The following is a 7,240-nucleotide window of genomic DNA, read 5'->3' on the forward strand; positions in this document are numbered from 1 at the left end:
GCGATCAAAAAGCTGCTCAACAGAATCATGAGCAGCAGCGGGAGCATTATCAACATCATCATCAGGGATCACCAACGGGGCTTCAATAGACTCGGTGAGAGGAAAAGAATGGCGGGGGGATGCTTCATCATCAGAGATAATACGTCTACGAGCCCGAGGTCTCGTTATCAATGAACCCTCATCTTCCTCCTCTTCAGAGTCTTGGCCATCAACGGCTTTTCTTTTCGATGAAGAACCCAAAATTATTTCCTGGGCCTTTTCCAAAGAGATACAAGAAGCCACGATCGCCTCGGCAGTAATCCCTCGAACCGCAAATCCTGATAAAAAGAAGGATTAAAATAAGTTCAGAGGAAAAAAAGCAATGTAAAAAAAAAAACTCTTACCGTGAGTTTTCACTTTCCAATCAAATCGTTGGGAAAGAGCCTTCCAAGACCTACCCTCCATTGGGGCAGCATTCAATATTTTTTCTACCCAAACACGGAAACTGGGAATATCATCCACAATTCCCATGGTTGCTGAAAAAGAAAAGAAAAATTAAAATAAATAGTCATCAAAATTAAAGGGAAAAAAGGTACGAGAAAATTACTCACGTGCAAAATTCCACTTTTCGGGAAAGGGAACGTTTTCCTCACCCACCAAACTAACGGTGGGGGCAGCAACAAATCGGGCATACCAGCCACGGTCTCTGTCATCCTCTGGACTAACCAGAACTCTTTTGCTCCTAGCCACTAAAGTGAAAACACCATTGCAAAAAAGTTTGGGGGAGTAAAGATGAATTAGATGGGAGAAAGTGAAAGGCACACCGACCACATTGCTCAAATGCCTCAAACAGGCAACAACCCTCCATACAATAGGGCCTATCTGACCTAAACATACGTCGAAAAAATGACAGAATTCTAGGATGACAAGGTCAATAGCAGGTTTGAATCCCAAGGTAAAAGGATATGTATAAACAAAGGAAAATCCCGTCAAATAAGAGGTGATTCTTTGGTTCGCATTAGGGATTATGATGGGAAAATCCTGACTCCAATGACAGTCTTTACGAACTAAAGGAATCAGACCTTCAAATCACATCAAACAACATCGAAATCACGAATCAAAATCTAATTCAAGCTTTATGAACTTTAGAACTTCAAACTTCAACATTCGATGCCAAACCTATCAAATCACGTCCAATTGACCTCAAATTTTGCACACACATTAGACATTACTGACCTACTCTAACTTCCGAAATTGGAATCCGACCCCGATATCAAAAAGTACACTTCCGGTCAAACTTCTCAAAAACTTTCAAATTTCTAACTTTCGCTAAATGACTCCAATATGACTTACAGACCTTCGAATCCACTCTCCGACGCGCTCCGACTACCAGAATCACCATACGGAGCTATTCCCAGACTCGAAATACCAAACAGACATAGATAACATTGAAATGCACTGCAACCCAAATTTATGAAATTCTTCCAAAATGCCAACTTCCACAGTAGGTGCCGAAACGCTCACGGGTCATCCAAAATCCGATCCGGGCATACGCCCAAGTCCGAAATCATACCAAAACCTTTAAATCCCGATTCCGAGGTCGTTTTCTCAAAAATCAAATCTTAATCAATTCTTCCAACTTAAAGCTTTCGAAATGAGAATTTTCTTTACAAATCCACTCCAAACTTCCCGGAATTCAATTTCGACCACACGTACGCGTCATAATACCTGAAGTGAAGCTGCTCGTGGCCTCAAACCGCTGAACAACGCGCTAAAACTTAAAACAATCGGTCGTATCGTTACAAAAGCGACCCTCCATTCCTGGTCCACGCACATTTCTTTCTCTATAGAAAGATTTGTATATTTCCCATGGTTTGGTCCACCGTTTCTGTCACAAAAAGATGGAAAATCTGTTACTGTTAGATGCATTATTGACAAGTATATACGTTCACTTCCAGGGAAAACTTCAGAAATTTAACAAGCACCCATTGTCAAAAGTGAAAGAGAAATATATATATATGCTAACAATCACTCTGCCCGTAAAAAATTTCTTTATGATCACACAACATAAGAAAGATACTAAAGATTCCCTTGGTTTTGAGAAAATCAAGATAACAGACTTTGTCTTAAAACTTAAGCTTGTTAATCGGGCCGGGCCATCCCAATCACAGTCCGATTTGACCCGATTCAGCCCGGGTCAGCTCGGTACGCAAGGGGGTGGGACAGGTTGGGGGGAGCCGGCGGGAACGAACATATTTTGGTAATCGGTGCCCCGGAACCTGGTTAGCCCGATTACCCGTTACCGGGTTTTTACCGGGCTACAACCTGGTCTAGCCTGGTTATCGTTGTAACTTTTTTTTTTTTTAAAAAAATTTGGAGCGTTGCCAACAGTCAAATTCAAAAATGACCGTTGGGCAATGGCCATTTTTTGCAAAAATGGCCATTTCAGTAGACCCCCTTAAGAAAATAGCTCCCCCCCACCCCTAATAATTGATAAATTATAATTTTAACCTGTTAAAAACTATAAATAGCCCCCTTCTTCTTCATTTTTTCCTCACAATTTGTGTTCATACTACTCTAATTCTCTCTTGATAATATTGCTTATTGCTCTTAAATTCTCAATTACTTATTATTTCAAGTTTCATCAAATATTTACTTTAGTCACTACAAAATTATAATTATCAAATATCAAGTATTCAAGTGAAGTGCGGTATCAATATTCAGTATCATCAGATATCAAGTATCAGTCTATCAATTGAAGTTTGATATCAAATTACTGTGGCATCCGGAATTCCGGTACAGTCGTTCCATCTCTTTCTCTTCTTTGGTGTATGTTTTTATTTTATTATTTATAATTATAAATTTAAATTTTTAATTTAATTTACATAATGGATATATTTAGAGCAGCCAAAAAAGCGTATACTAGTAGGGGTGGTAGTAGTAAAAGTAAAACTTCTAAAAAATCAAGAGGTGGTGCTGGTTCTTCTAGTAGCTTTACACATATTTTTGAAAGTTCACCTGAAAATTTAAATGTAGATAATGAGCAACTTCAAGAAAATTATGGTATAGATGATAATTTAGATGATATTCAATCACCTGATAATCTTAAAACACCACTAGCTACACCTGGTAATGCTAGTCAAACTCAAAATACTAGGTGTGGAGGTCGTGATAATACATCTACGCCTCCCCTTCCAATTAAGAGGAATCGAAGATAAAGTTGGAATTTTTTTGAAAGACTAGAAGAAGATAAAAATTATGTAAGATGTCAAATTTGTAAGGAAGTTTATAAACATGAGACCAGAGGTAAGGCAGGGGTAACGAGCCAACTTCGTAGGCATATGGTAGATAACCACCCTATTGTATGGGGTGCTGATGAGTAAGGTGGGCAACAAAAACTTAACCTGGGTACTGGCGGTTTAATGGGTAAATACGATATAGTGAAAGATCGAAAAGAATTAGCTAAAATGATTATTTTAGGTTGTTTACCTTTTAGTTTTGCTGCTTCACCGTATCTTGTTACTTATATTCAAAGAATTTATAACCCTTTGTTTAAAGGTATTCCTAGAAGTACTTGTAGAGCTGATATCTTTAGGCTTTTGGGACAATATCAGACATATATTCGTTATTTGTTCGCAGTCTTTCTGGTAGAGTTTCTCTTACTTCTGATATTGGTCGTGTTGTTAATGGAAATGACTATTTGATTGTTACATGTCATTAGATAGATGATAATTTTTTTATGCAATAACGTATTATTTCTTTTAATATGATGAAGATCAAAGTCATACTGGTGCACTTATAAGTAATATTATCCATGAAGTTGCTATATTTTACAATCTTTCAGAAATAGTTTTGTGTATGTCATTTGATAATGCTTCTAACAACAATGCTGCTATTACAATATTAAAATTGCATCTACACCCACCACTTCCTGAAATATTTCATGTTAGGTGTGCATGTCATATTTATAATTTAATTGTGAAGAGTGGCCTTGAATTATTTAGAGATGAGATCACTTTAGTTAGAAGAGATGTTGGTGTAATTCAAAAAAATAATAAAAGTGCTAGATTAAATGCATTTAAGAAAAAATGTGTACATATGGACTAAAACTAAGACTCATGCCTGAAGAAATAGTTTCTAGGTGGAATTATACTTATTTATTCTTAAGATGTTGTTATAAATATAAAATGCCTATAACTGAAGTTACTAATTCTCATTGTACCAATCCTAACCGTTTGTTAACATCTAGAACGTGGGATGTCATTAAAGATGTTGTAAAAATTTTATGTGGCTATATTTGAGTTTTCTGGAACTTATTATCCTACTATTGCAAATGATTTAGTTCATATTGCTGAAATTTCTCTTTTACTCCATAATTTGAAGAAGAAAGAAGGATATACTTCAGTTGTTGAATCTATGCTAGATAAATTTAAGAAATATTTCTACCCAATTTCCCCTATTTACCTAATTGTTGCTATTTTAAATCCTTCTATTAAAATATTTGTTTGTCACCAATTAATCACTTCTTTATATGTTAATATGGATATTGGACCAACTAAAATCCCTGATATTGAAACTTGTATTTCTGATCTACACAAACATTTACAAACTTTATATAATTATTATGCTAACATTGTTGATGCTTTTGCTGCTGTAGATGCAAATTTTCCTTCAAGTTCAGTTCAACATCTGGGACCGGCGCTTTGGAGGATAATGATGGTGTTGAAGATTATTTGATTTGGTCTACACTAGGAGAGCATCAACAAAGCTGTAACATGAATATTTATGAACTCCAATTCTACTTGCAAAAGTGTCACTAGAGACCCGCACAAAGGAATTTCTACTGCTGGGTTGGTGGAGGAGAAACTCAAATTAATTTCATGTTCTTTTGGCCGTGGCTCGAGACGTGCTAAATTGCCTATTTCAACAGTCGCATCAGAGAGCACATTTAGCCAAGCAAGGCAGCAATTAGGAGATACACGTCATTCATTGGGCAGCAACGCTTTGGAAATTCTAGTATGCTTTAGAGATTGGATAAGATCAGAACGGCGATATCAAGGGCATGAAGAGGTAGATAAAGCGGAGGACCAAGAAATTGGAGATATAATGGTTTATAGTTCCAATTCAAGCAATGCCGAAAATAATTTGAAGTATTATTTAATATTCAATAAAAATATAAAATGAAAGCCTTCGGAGTTTGATCCTTACATATTGCCTATTGGTCTTATTAACTAATTTTTTGTAGCCACTTACTTTAAAATTTAAATTTCAAATTGAAAACTTCAAAATTTAAAGTTTAAAGTTTAATTCTAAGCCTTAAAAGTTTGCAAACACTTAAGTATCAATAACATTGAATAAGAAAAATAAAATATACTATAAAAAAAAAGTAACCCGCCCGATCCGGACCTGTTAACCCCGAACCCGGACGGGTCCTAATTAGACTGGAATTTCCCAACCCGTTACTAGTCTGTTTATCCAGCCCACTAACCAGCCTGGAACTATAACTGGACGGGCTATTTTTTTCGTATCCATCTCGGACCAGCCCGTCCGGTTAACACCTACACTTAAAAGGAAATTAGTATAGTGACCTTTCCAAGAACATACACCAACCAAAAGTAACCACTCATGACAATTTTCAAGGCATCTGTTTTTTTTTTCCTTAATATTTGTTTGCTTCTCAGCTTTCCTCTTTGCATAGCAAGTAATTTCCCTTCAAATTGGGATAATTTAAATTCCTTACGACTGTTAGTAGTTTGTGTTTAAAATTAGAAAATCAGAGAAAGAAAAACGTTAGTTCAATAAATAAAATATAACAGTGATAACTTTAGCGACTCTGTTGGGGAATGTGCAGGTTCGAGCTGGTACTTGATCTTGTTGGCTTTTTAGAATATTTGGTTGAGGTTTTTTACGTTCTTTATTTGCTTTGTTTGTTTCTTATTTTGTTTTATTTTATTTGCTAGTTGTTTATGTATTTACAGTTTTCCTTTATGTGTTACTGCTTTATAACTGTCGTCATTTGCATAACACTGGGTCAATTCTTTCTGCAACAAGTCTCATAGTACGCGTCGCGTACATGAACTCTTTGTTGAGTCACAACAATGAGGGTATTAAATTCCTTAAGGACACACAAGCAACAGAATAACTATTTTGTGATAGCGGTACTACAAATCACAGAATTTCAGTAAACTCAACAAACGAAGCAAATCACACTTGACACTTTTATTTATTTGAAAATAATGCAATAATGTAGAAAAAAGAGGAGAAGTTTTCATATTTTCCATTTTTGAAAATTGAGGCTAAGCCTATAAATTTATAGACAATGAAAGGGTGAGATGAAAAGGTTCAATTCAAAAGGTAACTCTTCCATTTTCCCAGTCACACCCAATCACGAAATCTAACATATACCATATCTCTAGCAAGTAAATTGAGTATACATTTTTAAAGAGCTTTATAGCCCGTTTGGCCAAGCTACAAAAATCATCTTATTCTGAGAAGTACTTTTTCTCAAAAGTACTTTGGTAAGAAGCAGTTTGTGTTTGGCTAGTTAATTTAGAAAATACTTCTGAACAACAATTAATGTTTGGCCAAACTTTTAAAAACTGCTTCTAAGTGTATTTTTCTCAAAAGTGTTTTTCAAAAAAGTATTTTTGGAGAGAAGCTACTTTTTCCGCTTCTCCAAAACTGCTCTGCTTCTCCTCAAAAGTACTTTTTTTCTTCTAAAAGATTGGCCAAACACTCCAACTTTTTAGAAAAAGTGCTTCTAGGAAGAGAAACTTGGCCAAACAGGCTATTAGTGTCATCCAATGTCTTAAAAGATACAATTTGCACTACTACGTTGTAATAGTATTACTACGTCTCCACGTAAATGCCGCTCTATTTAACTTTAATTTCTTTAACCTTTTATTGTTTAATTTCTGATAGTAGAATTTACTAGTCTGACTATTTTGGATGCGCCGTGGTGCTTAAAAAAGAGGGAGGTGGTGCTCAATAACTATTAAGTCGGATAGGATGTAAACTGGAGAGATATTCAAAAATAGCCAGATTTATAAGTGGTCATTGAAAAATAGCTACAGTTTCAAAAGTAATCGAAATTTAGCAACTTTCCATGTAAAGATAAATCTGAACGAAAACACTGTTCAAAATCCAGAAAATATTCCAGCATAATATACTGGATTTCCAATATAATATACTGGAGTTTTAGTAAATACACTAGACTTCTAGCATAATATACTAGACTTCCAGCGTAATATACTGGTCCAGC

Source organism: Nicotiana attenuata, unplaced genomic scaffold, assembly GCF_001879085.1.
Source record: "Nicotiana attenuata strain UT unplaced genomic scaffold, NIATTr2, whole genome shotgun sequence".
Taxonomy (NCBI): domain Eukaryota; kingdom Viridiplantae; phylum Streptophyta; class Magnoliopsida; order Solanales; family Solanaceae; genus Nicotiana; species Nicotiana attenuata.